The 13,898-nt window shown below is 37.7% G+C and overlaps 1 protein-coding gene and 1 pseudogene across 2 annotated transcripts in view; both read left to right on the top strand.

Annotated features, from left to right (window-relative positions):
* Positions 1 to 13,898, top strand: part of GALNT7 (polypeptide N-acetylgalactosaminyltransferase 7) — a 204,966-nt gene that overhangs the window by 60,278 nt on the left and 130,790 nt on the right. The gene's annotated exons all lie outside the window — the stretch shown is intronic.
* Positions 7,523 to 12,179, top strand: LOC138170472 (SUMO-activating enzyme subunit 1-like; annotated as a pseudogene).

Genomic DNA, 13,898 nt, shown 5'->3' with positions numbered 1-13,898 from the left:
ATACTTTGTAATCTAATTAATAGCCGCAGTTACATCTATCAAGAATATAAAAAATAACCATTAATTTTCAGGGTCCATCAACCAAAACTATATATCATCAAATTTAGACTCAGAATTTAAATCTTGGATTCCAAAATTATACAGATGGAGAAATTCCTATTCAGTTCTGCATCCAGCAAGATGAAGCTAACTCATCCTGTCCATTAAGAGCTATTTCCCGAGCTTACTTTTTTTAGTCATCCCTTCCTTGAGTCTGACTTAAATAGACTTTAGAGCCTGCATAACAAATCCTTTCCCATCAGTACTATTATGGATTCCTCTCTGTCAGTTTTTAATAATGTAACTTTGCGTTGATATAGCACCTTTCATCCTAAGTGGCCTCAAGTGCTCTTGGATAAACTTAAATAGATGAAACGTGGAACAGTTTTGAAAGATGGACCTCTCACTTACACTGATTTTTTTTTTTTTACTAGGGTGGGGGAGGAGAAGGGAGATAACTCAATTAATATGTCACTTTTCCTTTTGCTTCATGAAAATTTGAAAAACTTGAAGCAATTTCTGGTTTGCAGAGGATGTATTATATCTAGAACTATTGCGTGGACCGATTGTCTTTTGAGACATCTATGTGGTACAATGGATAGGGAGTTGGGCCTGGAGTTAGGAAGACGTGAATTCAAATCCAGGCTCAAATAATCACTAACTGTGATCCTGGGAAGTCATTTAATGTCTGTTCACCTCAGTTTCCTTATCTGTAAAATGGGGATCATAATAGCACCTTCTTGGGGCGGCTAGGTGGTACAGTGAATAGAGCACTGGCCCTGGAGTCAGGAGGACCTGAGTTCAAATCCGGCATCAGACACTTAACACAAAAACTAGCCGTGTGACCTTGGTCAAGTCAAGTCACTTAACCACAATTGCCCTCCAAAAAGCAAAAAAAAAAAAAAAAAAAGAAAGATAAATTTTAAAAAAAAAAAATAATAATAGCACCTTCCTTCCAGGATTGTTGTGAGAATCAAATGAGATAAAATTTTAAGGTACTTAGCATGATGATGTTGAATTGCAAGGGCCAGCTCAGGCCCTGAGAAAATACTTTAAATATTAGAAATTGAACTTCAGGTAGAAAAACAAGTTTAATAAAGACCCAAAGATGATTTTAAAGGAAAATTTAAAAAGTTAATCCTACCAGGTACAGTTTCTTCATTTAACTAAGTTGAATTGCCTTTTGGAAAACTATCAAGTTCAATTAATGACCCCTAAGGTGTTGCTAGAAACAGAGGCTCCACTTTTTTTTTCTGGGAGGCAGTCAGGGTTAAGTGACTTACCCAGGGTCACATAGCTAGTAAGTGTCTGAGGATGGATTTGAACTCAAGTTCTCCTGGCTCCAGGACTGGTGTTCTATACACTACGCCACCTCACTGTCCAGAGTACCCACTTTTTAATACCACTATCCTTGCCATGGTATTGTAGGGAATCTTAGTCAAAGAACATGACAGCTTTCAAAGAATTGAAACTTAGCATCATCTAAAAAAGCAATAGAGATGTTTGGAGGGTATAAGCAATCTGGGTCTTATCACCATCAAGGAGTTAATTGCACAAGAAAGCTCATGTAAAATATGACATTTTGATAGAGCTATGGTCTTGATGTCTGGAAGACCTGGATTTGAATCCTACATGTGACACTTGCTAGCTGTACATCCCTGAAGAAGTCTCTAAGTGTCTTTGGTTCTTTATCTTTAAAATGAGAGGGTTGGACTCAGTGGTCTCTAACTGTAATAGCTGTGTGAACCCGGGCAAGTCACTTAACCTTTGTTTGTCTCAATATTTTCATCTGTAAAATGGGGATGATAAGAGGGCCTAGCCCTATGTCCCAGTGTGGTTGTGAAGATAAAAATGAGATAATCATCGTTAAGGTCTTTAGCACAGTGCCTGGTGCATAGTAAGTACTATCATCATTATTATTACTCTGAATTTGTGGTTTATTATGCCATCTGATTGGGAAAAGAAACTGGTTGGTGGAATGTGTCATATATCAGAAGAGAGAGATTAATAAAGAGTGATCTTTAATCCACTACTATGCTTCCAAGTGATTTGAAGCAAATTCAAAGTCAGTGACCTCTCAGGATTAGTTTTTCAATTTTCAAAATGAACACAGTGTCACACCCAGAAATGGCCGTGTAACCTTGAGCAAGTTGCTTAACCCCGATTGCTTAAAAAATATATATATTAAAAAAAAATGAACACAGTGCTTTCTGTTTTACTGTGAATTTTGTAAGACCCCCTGAAATGCAAGTATGTATGAAAGGACTGCTCACATTGGTGAGATCACAGATCTTTTTGGATTCCAATCACGATAGCTTGAAGCCAAGCCTTATTTTCTACGTACTGCAAAAATAATGGATAATTTGGTCAGATTATTGCCCTTCATTATTGCTTCTCAGATATTTTAAAGTGGTTGGTGGGGAAAGAGCACTTAGCTCAGAATGAGAAAAACTTGGGTCTGTCCCTTGCTAAAATTTGGTCTTACCTTGGGTTTGTCATGTGAATCAAAGGCACTTAATATATTGTAAAGGTCATACAAATATCATCTATGACATCTGCTCCTTAGCCCCAAGAGAATGAGATAATAGAAGGAGACACTGACTGTTCCTTTAAACTCAACACTGATGCCTTTCTTTGGCTTGTACAAAGATTTACAGACAACTCCTGAAGTAGAGTCCTCTTTAGGACCTCCAAAAATCTCAACAGATATGCAGCATCTAGGGAAAAGTTATCTAATGTTTTAGAACCTGCTCCCCTAGGATAGGGCTAAAATTTCTTTCTTCTAGAATCTATAAGCTTACTAGTTGGGAAATACATTGTAATTGTTTTGTTGCAGTCTGTACCACAGGTGAGATTATAGATCCATTGAAAGTATATGTTATCATTACTCCTGCAAAATATTTAATAATGTGTGTAATAAAGTCCAGAGGAACTCACTTAACTTTTAGGATTGACTGACTTTGAATCTGTAAACAGTTAAGTTCTTCCTATGATATATGTGGCATTCTTAAAAAAAAAAGTTGTGGCACACAAAGGTAGTAGGTTGTTACTGTGCTATAAAAAGCATTTAAAAGGGTGAATACTAAAAATCATGGAAGCTTATATGAACTGATGCAAAGTGAATGGAATAAGCGAGACCTGGAAAATAATATATACATTGACTGCAACGTGTTGATGGAAAGAAAAATGACAACAAAACCTTGAAACTGAATATTGTTTGGTAAAAAAAAAAAAAAGCACAGATAAGGCATATCTTCCACTCCCTTGTAGGACTGTTGGTAGGGAACAATGCATAATAATTCCAAATTTTTGATATGTTGATTAGCTTTGGTGAACTGTTTTTACCCCCCTTTTTTGTGTTTTGTTCTTTGTTATAAGGGATGGCACTCTGGGAGATGGATACTTTGGGAAATGTAGGTGATGTAACTCTAAAAGATATAGAGAGAATTTTATCTTAAAAATAATTTTTTAAAAATCTACAATTTCACTCATAAGTATATATTGTTTTAATACCAGTCAGTGTTGTCAGAGTCATAATGATGAATGGTGTCAAACTCAAATAGAAATAGGGACCACCAAACCATACCTAAAGATTCCTGCAGGGACATAATGACTTAGAAAACCACATTATTGGGCGGCTAGGTGGCGCAATGAATAGTGTACCAGCCCTGGAGTCAGGAGGACCTGAGTTCAAATCCAGCCTCAGACACTTAATGCAAAGCTAGCCTTGTGACCTTGGGCAAGTCACTTAACCCCAATTGCCCTACCTTCCCCCTTCCAAAAAGCGAAAAAAAAAATTCTAGCTTTCTTCAAAGTTCATTCTTGAACTGCTGCTGTGTCCCTTGCTTTCTCTTTCTTCTCCATGTACTTCAGTGTATACATGTTAAAGAGGCGGCTAGGTGGTGCAGTGAATAGAGCACCATCCCTGGAGTCAGGAGGACCTGAGTTAAAATCCAGCCTCAGACACTTAACACACACAAAAAAACCTAGCAAGTCACTTAACCCCAATTGCCCTACCTTCCCCCCTCCACAAAAAGCAAAAAAACTCCCAAAACATTATCTATATACTATTATTTATTTTTTATTTAGTTAAATATTTGCTAGTTTTATTTTAATCTATTTCAGGAGGCTCAGTCTATTCTTGGCCTGTGTTTGATGCCTCTGATGTAGACCTCTTGGTCCAACTACTCTTTAAATCAGCTTGGAGTTAGGCAGGAAAAATTATTAAAAACTATTTATGCTCTTTGATCCATCAGTCTTGGTCCTGGATGTATATCTTCAGGGAGATGAAAAATGGAAAATAATGCCCAATATATCTCAGAATATTCATAGCAGCACTTTTTGTGGTAGAAAAGTGAGTGCCTTTCCTTTGTGGTAGAAACAAATACTACCTTCTACAGGAAGCTTTCCCTAACCCCTCTTAATTCCAGTGCTTCCCCTCTTTTAATAATTTCCTATTTATCCTGCATATAGCTTGTTTTGTATATATTTGTGTGTTGTCTCATCCATGAAAATAAGCTCCTTTAGGGCAGGGACTAGCTTTTGCCTCTTTTTATATTTCTAGTGCTTAGCACAGTGCCTCCTGGCACATAGTAGGTGCTTAATATTTATTAAATGAATGAATTGGCTAAACAAACTATGGGGGACAAATGCAATGAAATTGTATTATGCAGTAAGAAGTAATTATGAGGAATGAGAGCAACTTGGAGTCAGCAAGACTTCAGTTTAGTTCCCACCTTTGACATTTATTAGCCGTGACATCAGCAAATCATTTAATGTTTCTCAGGCTCATTGTCTGTTAAAATAAGGGGGTTGAATTAAATGGCTTCTAAGGCCCTTTCCAGCCCTAAACTTATGATCTTAAAGACATTACATGGGAAGATTTGAATGACCTGAAAAGGAATGCAATAATTAAAACCAAAAGGATGAGAATGTGGATGCAAACAAGGCTCAGAGACCTAAAAACTAGGCACAGTGCTCTAGAACAGAAAATGGAACATTCTTTCCTCCCCTTGGCCCACAAGTGAGAAGGGACTAGTAGGGCTGAAAGTCATCCTTATCAGACATCGTTGTGTTGTTTTTTTTTACTTCACTCTTTTTCTTTGTTATGGAGGAAGCATTCACTTCTGGGAGAGGTGCTTTTTACCAGATAGGAATTTTATATATCTACACACACACACACACACACACACACACACGCATATATATGGCACCAAAGCCATCTCCCTCCTTTTTTTTTTAATTACTAAGGTAACCATCTGCATAGCCCCTGTCAGAATTGCTACAAATTTCAAAATAGTGGAATGTAAATTAATGAATGTTTTGTTGATTTTAATTAGGTCCCTGCATCCAGATTTTCAAAAGATCAACTGGGGACTTCCTGTTCTTGTTTTAAAAAAGGTTCTTTCTTTTAACTCCTTAAACCTAACTCATAAAGGTCTTTTAGGGGATTTAAAATATTGCTTTGATTGACAAAACTTTGACTCACATCCAACTTTTCTTAGGAACAAAGCCATCTCATAATGGGGTTCACTACTACTTGCAGGCCTTTAACAAATCACCTTTTGACCATTCATCAATTATGTTTACTTTCTTTGAGGTCATTATGCAGTTAGATTGGTTGTATTGTAGCACTTGGAGGGTTTTTTCCCCCTGAGGGATTAGTGATGGCTTGCCACAAAGTGAATGGACTATATTGCTAGCTAAGTTTACTTTTGTGTGTATTATGCTTAAAGCATTGTAAAAGTATAATATATGGTTATAGAAAACTTGTCCATGGAAAAACTTGGTTCTGGTTTGTCCTGTCATCTACTTTGTTCCAAATCTTCTGCTGTGTATAATAACCCTATTAAACAGAATTTGGAATCCATTAGCCAGAGCCTGTGACTAATGGGGTTGTCGTTTTGGTTTCTGAATGGGGCATGTGGCCAGCTTTTCTTTGTTTTGCCAGATTATAAACCCAGCCAGCTTTCCTGTGAGGGTCACACAGTGGGCACAGAGTTTGAGAGTGTGACTGGCTTGGCACATGATCATCACAATTATTGGGGGAAAAATAACTCGAGGCAAAATGCCCGATGATATTGAATCAGTAACATCATCTTTATATATCGAAGGACAGCACAGTGGACATATAGAATGACCTTAAGGAAGGAAATAAGCGTTTATTAAAGGCCTGTTATATATGAAGTACTTAATGAATATCTCATTTGATCCACACAGCAACCCTGTGAGGTAAGGTGCTATTATTTTTCCCATATTACAGTTGAAGAAACTTTGGCAGACAGAAGTTAGGTTTGCCTAGGGTCACATACCTAGGAAGTGTCTGAGGCTGGATTTGAACTCAGGACTTCTTGACTCCAGGTTCAGTACTCTCTGAAAGGTGAAGAAATTATCCCAAGGGTTATAGGATTAGTGAGAAGTAGAGCCTGGCCTTGAACTCCCAGATTTCCTGACTTCCAGTTCAATTGCCTTTTCCATTCAACATTTTAAATGGGCAACCTCAGTTACTCCAATTGTTTTAGATCTCTGTATCAGAACATATAATCAGTCTGAAAAGGTCAGTCTTTCTATTTCAGCCTAACCGTCTTCTGCAAAAATGAATAAACCACATAGATGTAATTTCAAAATGGGATTTTCCCACATGTCGAATTGTAAAATAGTTGTGAGTCTCCCCATAGTAGCAGCACCAGAAACTTCTGCATAACTCATTTTTCATTATGTGAATAACTAAATAAAGAAGTGGTTGATTTGTAATTCATATTTATCCCTCAACCTTTAGACCCTTACCTATTCATGTAGAATCTATAACACATAGTGAAGACCAATCTGAATCCATCTGCCTGTGGTACAAGACCATGGCTTATTGGGAAGAGAGTAAGCCTTGGAGTCAGATGCATCAGGACCTACCTCTGTCATAGATGCTGGATGTGTGACCATGGACAAGTCATCCAACCTTTAGTACCCCAGGAAGAACTCTGATTATTAGTTGCAGTATTGCAGACCATAAGTCTGAAATAAGAATAACAGAAAAAAAGTAGTACAACTTTCATCAGGACTAAGCATAACAAGACTATTTAGCTGTATTTTTTCTTTTCTTTTTTAAAAAAAAGTTATTATTTATTTTTAGTTTTCAGCATTCACTTTTATAAGATTTTGAGTTCTAAATATTCCCCCTCCCCAAGACAGCATGCAATCTGATATGGACTACATTCATGTAAGTCTTTCCATGTTGGTCTGAAATCTGCCTGTTCACAACTTCTTATGTAATAATAGTATTCCATTACATTCATATACCACAACTTGTCCAGTCATTTCCCAATTGATGGGCATCCTTTCAGTTTCTAATTTTTGGCCACCACAAAAAAGCTGCTATAAATATTTTTGTACATGTAGGTCCTTTTCCCTCTTTTATGACCTCTTTGGGATACAGACCTAGTAATGATATTGCTGGATCAAAGGGTATAGCCCTTTGAGCATAGTTCCAAATTGCTCTCCAGGATGGCTAGATCAGTTCACAACTCCACCAACAATGTATTAGTGTTTTAGTTTCTAATTTGCTTATTGTATCACCCTTTCCTTTTCAATTGTGTACCATTTTGACATTATCTTGGTATATGTTGTAAGATATTGGTCTATTCCTAGTTTCTGCCATACTCTTTTCCAGTTTTCCCAACAGTTTTTGTCAAGTAATGATTTCTTATCCCAGAACCTGAAGTCTTTGGGTTTATCAAACAGATTACTGTAGTCATTAACTGCTGTGTCTTTTGTACCTAACCTATTATACTGAGCTATCATTCTTTTTTTTTTGTCAGTACCAAGTAGTTTTGATGATTGCTGCTTTATAATACAGATTTAGATCTGGTACTGCTAGATGATCTTCCTTTGCATTTCTTTTCATTAAATTCCCTTGATATTCTGAACTTTTTTGTGTTTCCAGATGAATTTTATTATTTTTCTAGCTCTATAAAATAATTTTTGGTAGTTTGATTGGTATGGCACTGAATAAGTACATTAATTTAGGTAGAATTGTCATTTTTATTATATTAGCTCAGCCTACCCATAAGCATCTGATATTTTTCCAGTTATTTAGATCTGACTTTATTTGTATGAAAAGTGTTTTATAATTGTGTTCATATAATTCCTGGGTTTGTCTTGGCATGTAGACTCCCAAATATTTTATAATGTCTATAGCAACTTTAAATGGAATTTTTCTTTCTATCTCTTGCTGTTGGGCTTTGTTAGTAATATATAGAAATGCCAATGATTTATGTGGGTTTATTTTATATCCTGAAGCTTTGCTAAAATTGTTTATTATTTAGTAATTTAGTAAAAATTATTTAAGTAGGTTTTAGTTGATTCTCTAGGATTCTCTAAGTATACTATCATATCATCTGCAAAGAATGACAGTTTTGTTTCTTCATTGCCTATTTTAATTCCTTCAGTTTCTTTTTCTTCTTTTTGCTAACAGCTGTATTTTTTCAGTGCTCTATCTTGAATCTATGAAAGCATCATCAGATTTGGGTCTGCCTTCAGTTCTTTTTTTTTCCTTTTTTCTTTTTTTTTGGCTTTTTGGAGGGCAGTTGGGGTTAAGCGACTTGCCCAAGGTCACACGCCTAGTTTTTATTGTGTGTTAAGTGTCTGAGACCTGACTTGAACCTAGGTTCCCCTGACTGCAGGGCCAGTGTACCACCTAGCCTCCCCTCTGCCTTCAATTCTTAAAACCTCACTGAAAGAAGGTCCTATTATCCTAGGACCTTCCTTTTAAAAGGAAAGGTGCCAAGAATACTGCTGGTAGTTTATGAAATGCCATCCCAGATCTTTCAGGCTCCAGAAATTTCCCTGATTAAATTTCATAATAACCTTAAATTCTCTGACTGAATTGCTTCATTAAATCTCTCCCTGGCTTCTGGGGACAGAGTGGGAAGACAGATTTCTCTTAAATTCTAATACCACATGTCATTAGATGGGCTTGCCTGAGATTCATAACAAGTCCGGAAAGATAATAAAGATTGATCGTGGGATATGGTTCATCCCCAGATCTTAGCATAGATATCATATGTAGAAAGGAAACCGTTTCACTTGTGACTGAAATAGACATTTCTAGTAGAGAGAGAATAGGACTTATTAAAACCCTACCCAATTTTAAAGGCCTGAATAGATTTTTCTTCACAAAAAGATTCCCTCAATATTTCTTTTTTTCTAAAAGTGATTTTTTAAAAAAATCATTATTATGGGCAATGTGATGCTATCCAGAAGCAGAATAACTTGTGGAACAGAGAACCCAGGAGACCTTGGTTCCAATTTGGTTTCTTATTCATACTGGTTGTGTGACCCTGGACAAGTCCATTAAGAGTACTCTCAGTGCTCTCTAAACTGGTGTTATTAAATTCACTTAGAAACCAGGTCCACTAAACCATACCAAAGGATCTCTGTGGGGCACATATTGACTTAGCAAATCACATATTAATCTGATTCAGGCTGTACATGGGAGTGTTGCTGGCAATATTAGAGCCTTCTATCCCTGTATTGGTGCCTCTGGGCTGGACAACATTAGTAGATGAAGTTTCCTCATCTAGGAGATCACTGTACCAGAGATATCCAACATGCAGCGCTGGGCCCCTGACACTCCCTAGTATGGCCTGAATCATATTCAAGTGTAATTGAGAAATATTTAACAAAATAAATAAAAATATAGTAGAACAAAGATAATGTTCATAAGTGGTTTTCTAAGTCAACATATGGCAGATAAGGATCTTGGTATATTGTTTCAAGGACCCCACTTCTGAATGAATTTGTCACCACTGTTCTCTACCAAAGAAATCACAGGTCCCATTCCTACCACCTAATTTACAAGATAGTATAACACTTTCTTAATATTCTTGTGTGTCTCTGTGTCAGGGAGTGAGACCTTTGCTATGTGGAAAGTTTCTAGTAGCTATGGTTCTGGGTGTAGAAAAGGAGTGCTGTTGAAGGCAGCCACTCAGCTAGACTTCTACTTGGATTTCTTTATCACTCTTTAGTTTGAACATTGCTGTTTGCATCATGACTATTTGGGAAAGAATAAACATTGCACTTAGTGCTAACCAAAACATGATAAAATAAAACTTGTGTTGTAAGAGTTAGCTCTGCAGTGCATCTTACATTCATTCTCTTCTTAGAGTGGAGAAAAGGATAATGGATTCTCTCAGCTGGACATTGGTAGTGTCTCCAGGAAAGGATAGGCTTGGTCATAATAAGAAGTCTGTGGTTACACACACACACACACACACACTACACATCTAAGAAACCATTCATTGATTCTAATTCTGCCTCTGATCTCCCAACCTGTAGCTAATTCCAACACAAGTAAAATAGGGATGTAGCCAAAATTTGTGTAAAGAATCTGTTCAGATAAAGCAAAGGATGCAAACAATCATTATTAGATTCCACGTGTGGTCCTTCTGTTAGAAATCCTCTGAATGAATTTGTGGGTTATTGCTTTTGAGAGGGGATTGGTTGAGATTATAGAACAATCCAGTTTATCCTCTGGCCAGAACTAGGCAGAAGCATCTTTAAGGAAACAAGCACAGAACCTCAGTCCCATGGTGGGTGTGAAGGTGGACACAGAGAATATAGAAAACAAACCTGAGATATAGAAATATAGAAAACAAATTCACACAATTTGATGTTGTGTGTCTGACCTGCTGTTCCAAGGATAAAAGTGACCAGATCTATATAAAAATAGCAACAAGTTCCTAACTGGGATGCTTTGGGCTATTGTGGATACTATGTTTGCTAATCTGAGTTTGTGAAGGAGAAAACAAAAGTCCCCAAAGTCAGCCCAGGTGTGAAAGATGGATGTGACACTAAGAAGACAAAGTTGGGAGCCATAGAAATGACAGTAGTCAAAAAGAAAGTGGTTTTCTCGCCATTCAAGGAGGCTCTGGGGGGTGGACTAGAACAGTGAGAAGGCCAAAGCAGCCCTCACTTGGACCACTTGTGATTATTTTCTGCTAAGTGCTCCTGAAATTCCATCCAGATAAAGGGCAGAATCCTCAGTTGGATACTGATGGTAAGGATTCTGAGTTGTTGCTTCAGATCCGAAATCACCTGCTCCAGTCCTTGAGAGTGAACCTTGATCTCCTTCCTGATAACTTTGTCAGCTGTTGCTTCACGGAGATGGCACCAGTTTGTACAGTTGTTGGTGGGGTGTTGAGACAGAAAGTTGTAAAGGCCCTGTCTCAGAGGCACCTTCTTCACAATTCTTCTTTTTCAGTAGGATTAAGGGAAATGGAATTGTCAAGTGTCTTGGTTCACAATGAAAGCAAGCCTTGGTTCTCTGGATGACCTTCAGCATGCCAGCAAAGTCCAGGTGCAGGCCCCACCCCAATGCCCCGAAGAGAAAAGCCCATAACATTGGATTGGAATTCAGCAGATGTGCCTCTTGCACTCATTAACTGATGCTGGTCGATACCAGGGGACTTAGAGATTGACTATTAGAATATCGGCAAGATTCTGTACCACGTTTATCCTCCCCCAGCAGGGGTCTGAGGTTTGACCCCAGCCTTCCTCTGGTCCCATCACGTCCAGGCTTTCTTCCTTTATTGTATTCATTGAAATGCTTCTGTGAGATGGGCAGGGTGACCTGTCCCTTGGGAGCTTCTCACCACCCTTTCTTTATTCTCTACTTGAAGTCCCAGCAAGAGCAGTCTGGTTTCAGGTGGGAAAGGCTGGGGGTGGGGTGGGGGAACAAAGGATCCAAACTTAGGTAAATGTCTTTGGGCAAAGCATGGGAAGGCACAGGGCTTGACATTTTAGTTTAGAACCCCTTTGCTGGAGAGTCCAGTTCAAACTGGGACTTGTTTCTAGTTTCTTTTAAGAGTTAGTCACTTGGGGGGTCAGGTGGCGCAGTGAGTAAGAGCGCCAGCCTCAGAGTCGGGAGACCTGGGATCGGTTCTGGCCTCAGATACTCGGCACCCACAGAAAAATAACTGGCCATGTAACCTTGAGCAAGTTACAACCCCAATTACTTTAAAAAAATAAAAATTAAAAAAAAACGAAAATAATAATAATAAAAAAGAGTTAGTAACTTACTGAGTAGGACATAACTCTACTCTTTGGCTTCCAAAAGGGGTTTCAGTCCTTTAATCATCGTGACTGACCTAATAATTGCAAAAATTTTGAGGAAAATCTTTGAATTTAAAAATCAACCCATAAAAGGCCCAGTCCAGTGCCTGCTACTAAAGACAGTATTATGTAAGCTGGAAAAATCATTCACATATCCTCTTTAGACAGGAGTTTCTTGCATTTTTTTATGAAGTTTGGGGGAGAGGGTATTTTGTTTTTAATCATGTTGTTCTTTTGGCCATCCCAGAATTGTATTTTATATGTTTTCTATATTTTCTTGGGTTCTGAAAAACATAATAAAATAAAGTTAGTTGCTTCTCAGTTAAAAAAAAGAAACATTCTAAAATGACTTGTTCCTTATCTAACCAGATTTGCAGGTTAAATGAATTTTGCAGGTCAGATGAGTTTTGTAGCTTATTCACAGGAATCATATGCTATAGTACATTATGACAAACATATTAAAGGATTACTGTATGCTAAGAGTAATAATTCAGAGCTTGGACAAGATACCCTCAAAAGCTTAGTAAATAATAATAGCTAGCACGTGTGTATCACTTTGAAGTTTGCCAAGCACTTTACAAACATTCTCTTATTTTATCATCACAACAAATCTGGGAGGCAAGTGTCATCTTGACCCTATTTTACAGATAAGGAAACAGGTCCATAGGGGTTAGTTAAGTGAGTTGCCCAGAGTGACACAGCTAGTAAGTTTTGAATACCAGATTTAATTAAGGAAAGAGGGGGAGATTGAGGAGGGGGAGGGGGGGAAGGAGAGAGAGAGGGAGAGGGAGAGAATATTGATCAAATGCTTAGTATCTGCCAGAAACTGTGCTAAACTCTGGGAATACTAAGTAACTAAGATGTCCCTGATCTCATGGAACTTAAATTCTAAAGAGGAAGACAGCACAAAAATGGAAAGCAGGGAAGGGGAGAGTATCTACATGGGGACATGGGGTAGGAGTCAACCAGGCAATGACACAGAGGCATAAGGTCACCCATCATAGCTGGGGGAGTCAGGGATAGGTTCAGGATTCCAGTGGGGAAAAGATGAAAGTTCAGATACCAAAACAGGTGGGTAGTAACACAAAATTATATGCTAAGTGCTTTAGGGAGTTACAAAACAAAGTGTTTTGTGAAATCCAAGGTGGGTAAGTGGCTACTGATAAGGGAATCAGGGAAGAATTTATGGAGAGAAGTAGTATTTAAGTTGGACTTAAAAGGATGGCTAAGTCTTTTTTTGTTCTTGTTTTGTTACATTTCAAGTTCTGAAATGTCTCCCCCTCTCCTTCCCCACCCTCTACTTAAAGAAGGCCACCATTTATGCAGATTTATAAATATATGTAAAACAATACTACATGTATTTCTCTTCATCAATTCTTTCTCTGGAGGTGAATAGCATCTTCCTTCATACGTCCTTTATAGTTGATTTGAGTATTTGTAGTACTCAGGATAACTTGGTTGTTCACAATTATTCTTTGAACAATATTGCTGTTACTGTATACAATGTTCTCTTGGTTCTGTTCACTTGACTTTTCACTATTTCATGCAGGTTTTTCCATGTTCTTCTAAAATCAACATTCCTGTCATTTCTTACAGCGCAGAAGTAGCCCATCACAATCATATACCACAACTTGTTCAGCTATTCCCCAATTGATGGACATTTCCTCAATTTCTAGTTCATTGCCACCACAAAGAGAGCTGCTATAAATATTTTAGGACATGTAGGTTCTTTTCATTTTTCCCTTTTTACCTTG

This window comes from Petaurus breviceps, unplaced genomic scaffold (assembly GCF_028583685.1).
Source record: "Petaurus breviceps papuanus isolate PSGF00001 unplaced genomic scaffold, PetGlider_PUasm1.0 126, whole genome shotgun sequence".
NCBI lineage: Eukaryota > Metazoa > Chordata > Mammalia > Diprotodontia > Petauridae > Petaurus > Petaurus breviceps.
Note: the sequence above shows the minus strand (reverse complement) of the source record. Positions and strands in the feature narration are given on the sequence as shown.